Source organism: Canis lupus, chromosome 7 (assembly GCF_003254725.2).
Source record: "Canis lupus dingo isolate Sandy chromosome 7, ASM325472v2, whole genome shotgun sequence".
NCBI classification, from domain to species: Eukaryota; Metazoa; Chordata; class Mammalia; order Carnivora; family Canidae; genus Canis; species Canis lupus.
Window position 1 is genome coordinate 7,870,344 of NC_064249.1, and position 14,341 is coordinate 7,884,684.

General features: G+C 45.1%; 1 long non-coding RNA gene across 3 annotated transcripts in view; it reads right to left on the minus strand.

Moving 5' to 3' along the window:
• Positions 1-613: 613 nt before the first annotated feature.
• The window catches only part of LOC112648341 (uncharacterized), a 40,399-nt gene continuing 26,671 nt past the window's right edge, over positions 614-14,341 (minus strand). For 2 of the 3 annotated variants that reach the window (XR_007411797.1, XR_003128941.3), the window contains 2 exons: positions 4,579-4,730; positions 614-3,864 (listed from right to left, as the gene is read on the minus strand). This is a non-coding gene — a long non-coding RNA (uncharacterized LOC112648341). Of the gene's footprint in view, positions 3,865-4,563; positions 4,731-14,341 lie in introns of all 3 variants that reach the window. The other variant, XR_003128939.3, reaches the window with a different exon arrangement.

A 14,341-nucleotide genomic window follows, 5' to 3' on the forward strand; every position in this document is an offset into this window, starting at 1 on the left:
CTCTCTTAAAAGATGAATCACCATATAAATATGTAATGTCACAGCAGCATTAAGGCATGAGTCATGCTCCACTGATGGATGAAAGGATGGTGGAGGGGGCACCAAGGGGGCAGAATGATGAAGGAGCAAGGATCTTTCCGCTCAGGCTACTGCCCCCGCACTCTCTTTCAAGGTTTTAGTACATTTTAAACTACTTTACTGTTAACTTATACAAACAAATAGCAGGTGCCTGGTGGAAGAAGAAAATAATGATTCAAGTGTAAGACTCATTTTCCTATTGATTTCCTTTCTCTTTACTTCCTTTTGACCTCAGTGGAAAAGGCACAAGTCTCACTATTCAAAGAGACCATAACTCAGTCCTCACTCACAGACTTTAAGAAAGTGCTTAATATTTTTCTTCTTATGTCCCAGGGAACTACATTTCAGGTGTTTAATCATCTTTACAGCCCCTAGATATTTGGGATTTATGGGAAGCATTTAAACTCAGTAGAAAAAAATGAAAACAGTGTGTCCTAAATTCAGGGTAAATTTCAACTCTTGTTATGGGTGTTAATTTATGATTTGACAATGATTTCAAGGCTTTCTCTCATATCCTCTGAGGCTTGTATTTTCTTATTATTCAACCGGGTTTTATTCTCAGTGTCAAATGAATCACACATTCAATCACACAAAGCATAATGTCCCTTGCCCCATACACATAACCAGAGTCTTAGTCTATGGAGTTATGAACCCCCTGGGAAGAAGACCGAAGTAGTCCTTGTGGTATCTCATTCCCCCTGGTGATGAAAATGCCTAATCCTTCAAAAGACTGTTTCTTTTTTTTTATTACTGAGATATAATTGATATACAATATTATATTAGTTTCAGGTATACAGCATAGTGATTTGACATTTGTATACACGGAGAAATAGTCACCACAATAATTCTAGTTACCACCTGTCACCTTTACAAAGTTAATACAATGCTATAGACCGTATTCCCCATACTTTAGATTACATTCCCATGACTTATTTACTTTATAACTTGAGTTTTATACTTCTTAATCCTCTTCCCCACCCCAACTGGCAACCACCAGCCTATTCTCTGTATCTGTGAGTCTGGGTTTTATTTCATTTTATTTTTTTGTTATGCTTTATTCCACATGTAAGTGAAATCATGTGGTATTTGTGTCTCTCTCTGTCTTACTTATTTTATTTACCATAATACACTCAAGATCCGCCCGTGTTGTCACAAATGACAAGATTTCATTCCTTTTTATGGCAGAGTAATATTCCACTGTATACATACACCACATCTTCTCTATCCACGCGTCTACCGATGGACACTTAGATTGCTTCCCTATCTTTGCTATTGTAAATAATGCTGCAATTAACATAGGGGTGCATATGTCTTTTTGAATTCGTGTTTTCGTTTTCTTCAGATAGATACTCAGCAGTGGAATCGCTGGATCATATGGTAGCTCTATTTTTAATTTTTGGAGGAAACTCTACTGTTGTCTATAGTTGCTGAGCCAATTTACATTCCCACCACAATGTATCGGGGTTCTCTTTTCTCCACCTTCTCACCAACACTTGCTGTTTCTTGTCTTTTTGATACTAGCCACTCTGACAGGTGCAAAGTGATACCTCACTGTGGTTTTTATTTTTATTTCCCTGATGATTAGTGATGTTGAACATTTGTATGTATTAGTTTGTTGGCCACTGGTATGTCTTCTCTGGAAAAATGTCTAGTCAGAATTTAATTTAATTCTTTGTCTTTTTGTTATTGAGTTTTATGAATTCTTTATATATTTTGGATATGAATCTTTCATTGGATAGATGGTTTGCAAATATCTTCTCCCATTCAGTAGTTTGTCTTTGTATTTTGTTGACAGTTTTTCTTTCACTAAGCAAAAACATTTTAGTTTGATTCAATCCCAATTGTTTATTTGTGCTTTTGTCTTTCTTGTCTGGGGAGACAATTCCAGAAAACTGTTGCTAATGCTGATGTCCAAGAGTTTCTTGCCTATGTTTTCTTCTGGGAATTTTATGGTTTCCAGTCTTACATTCAAGTCTAATCCATTTTGAGCTGATTTTTGTATACGGTAAGATATGTGCCAGACCCTCTGATGGGCTTTTCTTCAACATTACTTTATTTTACTGGTAAACAACTTGTGAAAATATTATCTTACTTTTACAAAAAATAAACTGAAACTTAAAAGAGATTAAGAGAATTAACTCATGCTACTTAGCTAGCAACTTGCAGAGCTGGGATTCAAAAGCAGGTCTATATTTTCTCCTAAATTCAAGAGTCCCCAGCACTTTTCCACTGATAAGCTTTCAGCTTCTGGAAGCCATTTGTATTGATGCTCACAGTCCTCTCTGAGCAGGAGTGTATGGTGGTGGGCACGCTGCAATTTTCTCCACCTTCATTGCCTCTCCTGGCCCTGACATCACTCACTACTTACCATCCCAATGAGAAAGATAAAAGTTGAGCTGCCACACTGCTTATTGCCTCAGGCTCATTGTCGAACAGACCTACTGGCACACCACCTCCTTACCATCTTGGAAAAAAGCCCTCCCCACTCAGAGACTCAGAGGCTCTCAGGAGTTTTGCCTTGTTCTTGACTCTGCAGAGCCACTCCTCAGAGGTGAGGTTGTAAAAGAGAAGGCTCCAGATTGGGGTTCCAGTGAAACTTGCCGCTGGACTACTGTTCCAGTTTAACTAATCTGGAAATTGAAGCCAATTCTTCTCTATCCTCCTACCGGACTAGGAAAGGCCCCTGCAGAGGCCTGGGAGAACAGAGTCTTCTTAGCTTGTAATAGTTCTGCTTCCTATGATGAGCATGATCCATGCAGGTGCAAGGAAACTATAAGTTCAAAGGCTAAGCTGCTATTGAAACACTTGAGTGCTTGAGAAGCAGGAAGAAGGATAAATCATGTTTTAACAAACGAACATTAGCCAAACAGCCTCATATAAGCCCAGAAAGTTCCAATGAAGCCAAATGACACCCTTCCCAGTGGTCATTCATCATTCAGAGACTGTCGTTGGTGGCTCAGTCTGATCCCATCCTGATCATCATCCACCTGACCAGTGGTTTCAAGGACTGCTCCTGGAAGAGCTGCCAGTAGTCACTCACAGCAGTGCCAGGAAGATAGCTCTTTTCTTTCTTCCTCTGTCACTTAGCTTCTCCAGGAAGAAAGGCTTAATGCAGGAACTCCTGAGACCCATGGGTCTCATGACTCCCAAGGTAGCTGGGTGTAAGATCCTACCTGCCTCAGGTTCAGTCTAATCTCTGTCCCGCTCTAACCAAACAGAGGGGCAGGTGCCAGTCTGAAGAGTGAAAAGTTGAAGCATAAAGTGGTTACAAACTACTAAAGAAAAGACAAGCACGCTGTAGTAGGTTTAATTGTGTCTCCCTGCCCCTCCACCCCAGAAAAAAAAAAAGAAATATTCACATTCGACCCCCCTGTGAATGTGACCTTCCTGCTTTAATTTCAGGCTTCCCACCTCCAGAACTATGGGAGAATAAATTTCTGTTGTTTTAAGCCATGCAGTAGTTCTGTGCTACGGCAGCCCTGGGAAACTCATGCACACACCGTGGCGTCGGGGGGACCACAAGATGATATGGAAAAGCAAATCACAGAAGACGAAATGCAAATACAATAAAAACATAACCAGTGTTCAAACCTCAATGGTCACAAAAGAAATATGACTCAAGGGGGCCTGGGTGGCTCAGTCTGTTAAGCTTCTGTCTTCAGCTCAGGTCATGATCTCGGGGTCCTGGGATCAAGCCCCACGTCGGGCTCCCTGCTCAGCGAGGAGCCCACTTCTTCTTCTCCCTCTGTCCGCCCCTCTGCCTACTTGTGCTCTCTCTTGGTCTCTCTGTATCAAATAAATAAATAAACTCTTTTTTAAAAAATGTGACTTCAAATGATGGTATGCCCTCTTTACTTTTCAGATGATTAAGAAGAGTAACAATGCCTGGTGTTGGCAAGAGCGTGGGAAATGCACATCCACATGCTGCTACTGGAAATGAATGGGAACAAATTTCCCAGAGACAAATACAGTCATGCCCACCAGAAGCTGGAGCGATCATCATATTCAAGGAAGTAATTAGGGAAGTGTGCGAAGATCTATGCATAAGACTATTTTCATTAAAGCACTGTTTATAAGAGCAAAGGAAAGAATTCTGAGTTCAAACAACAGGAATTATCTAATAACTTGTTATGCTCACACAAGAAAATTACTGGGAAGCCATTAAAAATGATGATGTTGATATATATATATATATATGTATATATATATATATATAAATTTTTTTTTAACTAGTCATCTTTTATTGGGTGTTAGTTCTCAATTAGGTGATGAAAGGATTCAGGGGTGCCAGGCAAAGGTGATCAGGATTACAGAGTGCATCCTCCACAGTGGTAGGTGTGTGGCTGCACATGTGTGAGTTTGGTGTATGAAAAGCCATAGTTGAGAGGCACATAAGCCAGCACCATAGAAACCCCAGGAATGATCCATCTCTTCACACTGACATACAGGTTGAAATACCCAAAAAAAAAAAAAAAAAGGAAATACCCAGTAGCAAGTAACCTCTTTGAAATGCTCCAACAGTGCCCTGAGGGGCGGAATTCCACATCGGCATCCAGCTTGGCAGCTCCCTTGTGTTGTCATCCTGAGTTTCATCTTCACTGGCATGCTTGATGCCATCTCGGAGACCTGGCTGTCTGCTGTCAATGTCGATCCTTATTTATGGACAAGGAGAGACATTCATAAACATTGCCAAGTGAGAAAAGCACAAAATAGTCTAATATAATTGTGTGTATGTTTGTGTGTTGGAAGAGAGAAAGACAAAGAGTCAGAGAGACCAAGGGTGTATCGTTTGTTAACTGTCTGCAGACCTTATAAATCATTTGGCTTTTGAATTTTCTAAGTTTTCTAAAAGGAAAATATTTTTCTTAATTCTAAAAATTAGCTAACCTACAGTGGAGTCAACCTACGGGGCCATGTTAGTTTCCAGGGTACCATATGATGATCCAACAGTTTCACACGTTACTCAGTGCTCATCACCACAAGTGCACGCCTGACCCCCATCACCTGTTTTCTCCAGCCCCCAGTCACCTCCCCTCTGATCACCATCCATTTATTCTCCATAGTGAAGAGTCTGTTTTGGGATTTGTCTCTTTTTTCCCGCTTTGTTCATTTCTTTGGTTTCTTAAATTCCACATAGGAGTGAAATCATATGGCATTTGTCTTTCTCTGGCTTTTATCGTTTAGCATTGAAAATAAACACTTTTTAAAAAATAAATGCATGCCTCAAAGGAATGAAACGGATTTGAGCGCCACTTCCCCATATTCCTGGAGGAGGGCTCTGGGGCGCTTTTCCTACACTCCTTGGCTCAGCGCAGGGCCTGGAGCATCCAGAGCAGGCCCTGGTACAGATTGAGCCAAGTACACAATATATTCACCTGCGTGCTTCGTGACTTGGCCATGAGGCCTTGAACACACCCTCCCAGACCTCCTTCTTTAGCCTCCCAATCAATTGGTTCTTCCTTTGGCCCCCATTTTGGGGGTTTCCCGGTTCTCTTTACTGCTTCACCCTAAGTTCGAACCGGGTCTAGCAAAAGAATCAGCGCTTTCATGTGCTTTCATGTTGCAGCCCTGCCACCTGTAGAAGGGGCCCCTTTCTCACCACAGTGCAAGCCCCACGAAGGCAGGGCATCTGCCCACTGCGCCTCTGGAGCCCAGTGCTGTGCCTGAGCCACTTGTGCTATTGACTTGAATAACACCATTTCCAGAAATGAAAGGGACTTGGCAAACCAATGACAAACCAACTCTCTCATTTCATAGATAAGCAAACGAAAGGCCCAGAAAACTGACTCATCACCAGTGGCAAAATCAAGCAAGAAGCTAGACCTCCTGACTCCTAGACAATGCTCTTCCTACTACATTACACCAATGGGCCACAGGACACCTCCCCCCCACCCCACCACCACTACCGTAGTGTCGGAGGAAACTGAGAACTTCCCTTAGAATCTTCAGGAAGCCCAGTGCCTTCACTGGACTCCTCCCACTTTCTCCTTCCCACACATCTATTCTTCAGGCCCTTTCAACAGGAGCAAGCTTCCTTACCCAGTGCCTTTCCATGAGCCCTGGCTCTGCCTTTGCCTGTCCTCCCCCCTCCCCACATACCTTTATCTGGTCCCTCTTCAATGTCTTTATGCCTTCTGGCCTCATTTTTTGGCACCTCTCCACCTTCCAAACCCATGTTCATGCCTAACTACCTCCCCCTGGATCTGGTGAGCACCCAACTTTCCCTGCAGGGCACAGCTCCCACTGTCTCAGCTTCAGTCCAAATGCAAGTGCTCCTGACCCTCTTCCCAAAGTGCCACCATCGTCCACCTGCACAGAATCCCTCTCCCCCTGCCCTGCCCTCAGGCAGCAAGGCGGTCCGCAGCCAGCCCAGCCTCCCACCCCCAAATGCAGGCCCTGCTGCATCTCCTCTTTCATCTGCTGAGATGTGAGAACTTCATCTCCCAGAAAGCTCACCAGGACTCTTCAAGGACAAGACCTCTGTTACCACTTACAATGGTTCAGTTTCAACCCGCCTCCCCACCCCCTCCCCGTGTCACCTCAGGAGACTAACGTGGTCAGGACGAAACTCAAGAGTAGGACCAAAGGCAGAGGATACAAAGATGAATGAGGATGGTGGCTTCCCCTTGAGCTCCACAGAAGCCAAGCTTCTCAGAGACGTCTTGAGGTGCTGACGGGAGGCCAGCGGCCAGGCTGAGAGGCCCCTCCCTGCTTCACCCAGAGCAGCTCTACACTCAAGTTTTTTAAATAGATTTGCAATACCTTCAGATTACATTTAGCAAAGGGCCCCACTATTGTTAAAATCGGGGCTTAAAAAATACACCAATCTGGGGTTGCTAAAGGAAGAACGGAGGTCAGGCTAAGGCACAGGTTCAGTTTTCATGACTGGAATGTAGAGTGATTCTTTCATTCAACAGATGCTGAGCCCCTGCAATGCCCAGATGATGAGCCCAGGTCATAGCAGAGGTGGGAGTACCTGACATTCTAGTTAGGACTGCTTCTGAGGATTGGGAGCCTGTCCTGGCCTGTGTTCCCGTTATCGAACAAGCCACCCCAAAGGCAGGACTGAAAACAATAATGATCCCTTATTTAGCTCATAAATATGCAGCTTGGACAGGGTTTGGTGGAGACAGTTCATCTTGACTGTGTGCAAAGGATCATTCAAAGGCTCGCTCCATGTGCCTGGTAGTGGATGCCAGCTGTTGGTGGGCCCCAGCTGGAACTGTCAGCTGGAACATCTAAACGTGGCCATCCACATGCCTGCCTGCTTCCTTGCAGTAGGGTGGCTGGATTTCAAGAGGGAGCAACCCAAGAGACACAAAGGGAAAGTTTCCAGTTCCTGAACACCTGGGCCCAGGAGCTGGCACGTTGTCACTTCCCTTATAATCTATCGGTGAAGGAGTCCCAGAGCCTTAGAGTCAAAGAGAGAGGGCACAGACCCCACCTCTTGATGGGGGAAGGGTCAAAGACCTCTACAGTCATGTTTTCAAGTGGCTACAGGCTACAAGTTGAGAAGAAATGACTCCAGCTATGGAGCGGAAGAGTAGTAAGGGTTGTAAACCCAGCTAACCACTACCCTGCCCTCCAGAAAACATAATGGTAGAAAATATGGGCTGTAGGGACGCCTGGGTGGCTCAGTGGTTGGGTGGCTGCCTTCGGCTCAGGTTGTGATCCCAGGATCTGGGATCGAGTCCCACATCAGTCTTCCTGTAGGGAGCCTGCTTCTCCCTCTGCCTATGTCTCTGCCCCTTTCTCTCTCTGTGTGTCTCTCATGAATAAATAAATAAATAAATCTTTTAAAAAAATGTGGACTGTGGAACCATTTATGTTGGACATTTGTACTGTCCCCCGGGGCAACGTGCAATATGCTTCCGCCCTCTGACTATGGCAGCTCTTCATAGTTTGAATATGGTACCTTACCTGGTGCCCAGTTCCAAGCATTGCCTAGGCCCCAGACTAAGGATTTGCATTTGCATTTTTCTCACGTATTCCTTCACTGATTTGATCCCCAGGCCCTTTTACCAAGCTGAGCAGCATCCCTAGGAAATGTGCACACTTGTCAATGTTCCTTGGAGAAAAAAAATCTACCCCTCTCTCAGTGCTCAGATCACTGATGAGCACCATGCACCCCCCAGGCATCATCGCCTCTCCATTGGACACCGTCCTGGTGTCTCCAGCAGTTTCCGGTTCTGCGAACACATTCGGAGTTGGCGGGAGCCTGAAGCCTTCCCTCCTGTGATGCTCTTCAACCCTGGCTCCTCAATCATAGCAGTGCAATTCCGCCACTGTTAGGAGGACAGCCTGTGTGGAAGCAGCAGACAGGGCTGCAGAGTGAGACTCCACACAGTGCCCTCTCTCAAGGGCCCCTCAGCCAAAGGTCCCTGTTGCCAGAGGGATCACAGGGAACGCAGGCAGGGAGGGAGCTACGGCCGGCGTGGTGATCTTCCCTGAGTCCTACACACACAACAGGACCATGAAATCCTCTCGACGGAGGCCAATATCCGATTTCGCTTCTCCATGCAGACCAGCTCCCAAGGAAGAACGGGCCCATCCAAGAACGCGGTTGGCTCCTAAACTGACAGGTGGTGGCACAGGGCTAGGTTTATTTGGAAGTACCTAATTAAGCTCCAGAGTAAACTAGTCATCAAGGTGTTTAATTGGCAGTATGTGACCATTAGGAGCTAATTAAGTCGTTGCCTCATACTCTGATTAATGTTTGTCATTCGGCCACTGCGTGGCTGGTGCAAGTTTAAAGAAAACAGAAGGTCCAGCTGGACAGTCCCTAGACCGTGGTCCTAACTGGTCCCAGCACCGAGGCAGGGCCAGCAGATGGAGCCATGTGTGGGACCCTGCAGCTCATTCTACGGCCCAGGCCCCGGGAGGTCCTTGAAATCCGTTGAATAAGAGGTTATTGAGCCAGGCAGGCGGAGGGTAGTGCAGAGACTGGCCAAGCCAAGGTTCAAATCCTACCTCCGCCTCTGACTACCTCTTACACCACCTGGCTTTTCCCAATTGCGATTTCTCTTCTCTGTGGAATGAAGACCGGTAACACCTACCTCACACAGCTGTTGCTTTAAAATAAAAATCAAGTACCTTCAATCTCATGTTCAAAGCGGTCCAGTGACTTCCCATCTCAGAGTGAAAAGCTAAAGCGCTCACAGTGACATGAAACAGTTTTCATAATTTAGCTCCTTCCCCTGTTCCCTTCCCTCCTTATCACTCTACCCTCTTCTCCTACTACTTTCTCCTCCCCGTCCTGGCTCTGGCCACACTGCTCTTTCTGTTGTTCCTAGGACACACCAAGCACTCTTCCACCACAGGGCCTTTGCACTTGCTGTTGTCGCTGCCTATAATATCTTTTTTCCCAAATGTCCACATGGTTCACACCCTCTGTCTTTGTTCAAGTGACCTTTCCAAAGAGATCTCCTCTGACCTCCCTATTTAAGATTTCTATGCTCTTTCCACCTAAAATAAAATGCTGGAGAATACTGTCCCCCATTCCTGTTTTATTTTTCCCACTTAATCCCACCTATCATGCAATATATTGCAGTATGTTGTGCTTACTTATTGTTTTGGAACGTCTACCCCACTCTAATACAAAACATAAACCCCATGATAGCAGAAAAAAAAAGTTTCATCTGTGTAGCTCCAGCTGCATTCCCATGCCCAGAACAGTGCCCAGCCAGTGGTAGGCACTTGATAAAAATGTGTTGAATGAATGATTGAATGAATGAATGAATGAGCATTAAGTAAGATTAAAGCTTGCGGGGCGCCTGGGTGGCTCCGTGGTTGAGCGTCTGCCTTCAGCTCAGGTCATGATCCCAGAGTCCTGGGATCAAGTCCAACATTGGGCTCCCCATGGGGAGCCTGCTTCTCCCTCTGCCTATGTCTCTGCCTCTCTGTGTGTCTCTCATGAATAAATAAAATCTTAAAAAAAAAAAGATTAAAGCATGCAAAGTGCCTTTAACACTCATTTCCTTCTCTGGGCTCTGTAGTAAGAACTGGTCTCTCTGCCCTTAAGGACCTTGTAGCCTCCAGGGAACAGCTCATCACACACACCTGCTGTACAAATCATCCTCTCCTGGGTGCCTCAACAGGGGAGCTGAAGAAGGACAGACAAGAACCCCCTTGTGGCAAGACTGAGTTATTGCCATCAGCCACCTGCAGGGCTGGGTGACAAGCTCCCTGGAGATTGAGCCAAGAATGGCACACACTGCCCACCTGTAAGAAGCTCATAGTCCAGGGCTCAGCGAATTCCCTATAAAGGACCAGATGGGCAATATTTTGAGTTCTCCAGGTCATCCAATCTCTGCCCTTAACTACTCAGCTTTGCCACTGTGCCTGAAGGGAGCCATAGAGAATGTACTAAGGAATGGCTACGACTGTATTCCAATAAAACTTTATTTATGGACGCTAGCACTTAAATATCCTAACATGTCCATGGGTCACAAAATATTTTTTTGTGCGTCACAAAATATTGTTCTTTTTTTTTTTTTTTCCGACCATTTAAAAATGTGGAAACTATTCTCAACTCACAGGCCATACAAAAACAGTGCATGGGCCAGATCTGGACAATCCAGTTTGCCAATCTCTGGTCTAGACAGGAAAAGAAGGAAAGAAAACCCTGTTGTGCTAACTAAGGCTTAAAATCCATGCCATAGACTCCATCTCACAGATGTTCATGAGCGGTGGGAGTAACTAGACTGGAGCTGTCAGGGAAGGCGATGGGAAGAAGTGGGACTTAATGCCGCTGAGCAGCACTGAGATGGGGTGACAGGCGGCCGTGAACTAAGGGAAGGAAGGGAACTTTCCCTGGCATGAGCAGTAACAGTAGTAAGAGTAGTAATACTAATGACAGTAATGGCATTTTACTGATCTAAAGGATGGAGCAAGCCCAGCTCCTAGCATTAACTTAACGTTCAGAGCAACCCTACTAGGGACTAAATTTACCCCCCTTTTCAAATGGGGAAACCGAGACTCAGGGGGCTAATAATTTGCTCAAACATGTACAGTCAGGAGCAGAGTCAGAATGTCAGCGGGCGTAGGCCTCCGAAGCCCACCCTCCCTCCTCCTGGATTCCAGACTTTGATCCAGATTCCCTCCCATTTCCTATGATCAGATGCAGCTCCGTCCCTGGTGTGCCTGCATTCATGTAAATAACCATTTCCTAAATACACTCAATGAAAAATCAATTACATAGCAAAGTGGCTGAGGTTTGGATAAACAACCTAATTGTTCCCTCTGGGGCTGCTGGCTGAGCAATCCCCGCAGAGAGAGGAAAGAGAGTTAACATTTATTAAGAGCTCCACCTCAGCCACAGAAATGCATTCCCTTCTTCCTTGACAGGAATGGGGCCCAGCCTCTGCGGCCGAGCCTCCCCCCACCCCCCCACTCCCTGCCCTGCAGCAGCATCTCAGGGACATGAACTCATCGTGGGGCTACATGACAACCCCGTGCTCCAAGTAGACCTCCAACTAAGGCAAACTCAAGAACTTGCCCCCCAGGGGTGCCTGCCAGGCACCCTTCTCAAAGTTGAACACCTAGCTGCCTTCCTCTGGTTGACTAGAGAATATCCCTCCAGGAAGGCCACCCTGTTTATACCTCCAAATTGCCCCGTAGTTTTGTGCTCTTATACTTAAAACTTAGGGGTAATGTCCAGATAATCATCTTAGCTTCTGTCCTAAAGTTTCCCAGTTGATTCTAATCTGCAGCCAGGGTTGAAAGCCTGGTTTCTTATACCACTCACCGTGGGGGCTACATGACAACCCGTGCTCCAAGTCCAAGTCCAATTAGACTTTTCTTCTTTTGGGTCAGCATCCTGGCTAACCCCTAGTCAATATACAAACATACCAAGAAGGCATGTTCCATCGAACCTGATCAGTCATTAATACTGGGAATTTGTTTTCAGAAACTTTCAACAAGACAGGTCACTCAACTTGAGCAACTGGCTAGAGAAGATGGAGAATCTGGGTTTAGGGCCTGGTAGGGGAGAATTGAAAATGGAAAAGTGGTCTTTGGCAAGGGATAGCCTGAAAGGAAGGTGAGGTGTTCAGAACTACTGAACTTGCATGGGCTTTCCTTTTATTTCTTTTTTTTTTTTCTTTTTTCCCCCTTCCCTCCCCACACCCCACCACCAGTTCGCTTTTATCATCAGTCATTGTTGTGAGCCAGGCATGGTGGGTGGTTGGCGATGCTTGACGAAATAAGATACAGTTCTTAACCTGAGACTCAAAAATAATTACAACAGCCTACAATAAATGCTGCAGAAACAAAAGAGCACATACATCAGTCCTGGAGTAAAGCGATCCAAGGTCTGGCCATCTGACTATGGAAGTCTTGAGATAACTGGAGGAGCCCTGAACACGGGGTCGAGAGACAAAAGTTCTAATCTTGGTTCTGCTGTATGGGTATTTGCTGTATGGCCTTGCACTTGCTGGGGGGCCTTGGTTTACTCATTGATGGATTAGTTCATTCATTCATTCAACTTTGTGCCAGTGTGGTGCTAACTGGTGTGGGGATGAATGCTGTGACGACATAATGGACACTATTTCTGCTCTCATAAGTTTTGTAGTCTACTAGGGGAAACAGACATGAAAGAAATAATTTCACAGATAATTTCCCCATAAAACAATGAAGCTGGTCTAGACCAGAGGCTTTCCACCCTGGCTGCAGATTAGAATCAACTGGGAAACTTTAGGACAGAAGCTAAGATGATTATCTGGTCATTACCCCCAAAGATTACATTCAAACTGGGAGGGCTCTGCCATAGATATTTTTTCAATATTTTATCTATCTATTTTAGAGAGCGTGTGAGTGAGAGAGAGAGCATGAGTAGAGGGAGCAGCAGAGGAAGAGAGAGAAGTAGACTCCTCGCCAAGCAGGGAACCTGATGCAGGGCTCGATTCCGGTATCCCAGGATCATGACTGAACTGAAAGCAGATGCTTAACCGACTGAGCCACCCAGGCTCAGCCACCCTGACATAGATATTTTTTATAAGTTTCCGCAAGAGAGTCTAAAGTGAGACCAGGGTTGAGAACCACCAAGCTAGACCGTATCTAAAACTTGTTTTTGCTCTGACAGTCTGTCAGTCTTTTGCATTCTATGGATAATCCATGACTTATATGTGTAATTCTGTATATACGTAGGTGTGAGGAAGAGAGACAAAGGTACGCAGAGAGAGAGAGAGAGACATAGCAAACAACCAAGACCATGTAGTACGTGGGTAAGTCAAAGCACCAGAGACCGCGGGAAAATAACACCCATCAATACTTCCCAAACTTGGCCTGAGGAATGTTCAATTGGATATGTGTGCAGAGACTATTTGTCTACCTGATATTCTTTCTTTTTATAAAACTCTGATTTAATTAGGGCAGCCATGTGACCAGCTCTAAATTTGTATTTGTGGACCTCTGTGGCAGCTACATGCGACCAATGAGATGTCGCTCAGAGTCAGGGGATGGAACTTCCAGGAAATCTCCATAAGTGGGGGGAGATGCTCACCAAGGGGGCTTATCTGTGATGCCCTTCGCCTCTTCCTCCAACCTCTGGACTGAAACAAAGGTGCGACGGCCACACATTATTGGTCACCTGGATCCATGTAGAGACTTTGAGGACAGAAATAATGAGCTAAGGATAGTAGAGCAGAGAAATAAAAGAAGCCTGGATTCCAGATGATATCACAAGGTCACAGTCCCTTGGACTGCCTACTTTTGGGTTTCGTTTACTTAAAATAGAAACCTTACTCTGGTTAAGTGACCCATCTGAGATTATTTGACTCTGATACGGGCATTCGATGAGGGGAAGAAAGAGAGCTCCTTTAAATAAGTTTGGGAAGTACTGCACACCACAGTACAGTTCCCCACCTTGCCTGTCGAGACTCCCATTGCACGTTTGCCCATATTAAATTGCATGTTTGTGTCAAAGAAGCCCGCTCACTTGATTTAACCTGACATTTCAAAACCTGGCTTTCCCCAAACTCCCTTCCCACAGCATATACACACTCAAGCACAACATATAAAGCATTTCTTCATATTTCATAAAACTAATCCTTTTCAGTGCATTATTTGAGAATCTCTAACATAAACGCATCAATATTTACCTGTTGAAATTCCAGAATACTTAACACCTGAACATCGATACAAAACAACAATCAGATGTTTCATATCAGATGCCACAGAGCAACCCATGTATATATGGTTGTGTGTGTGTGTGTGTATATATATATATATATGTATATATATATATATAGCTTTTTCTACTTAG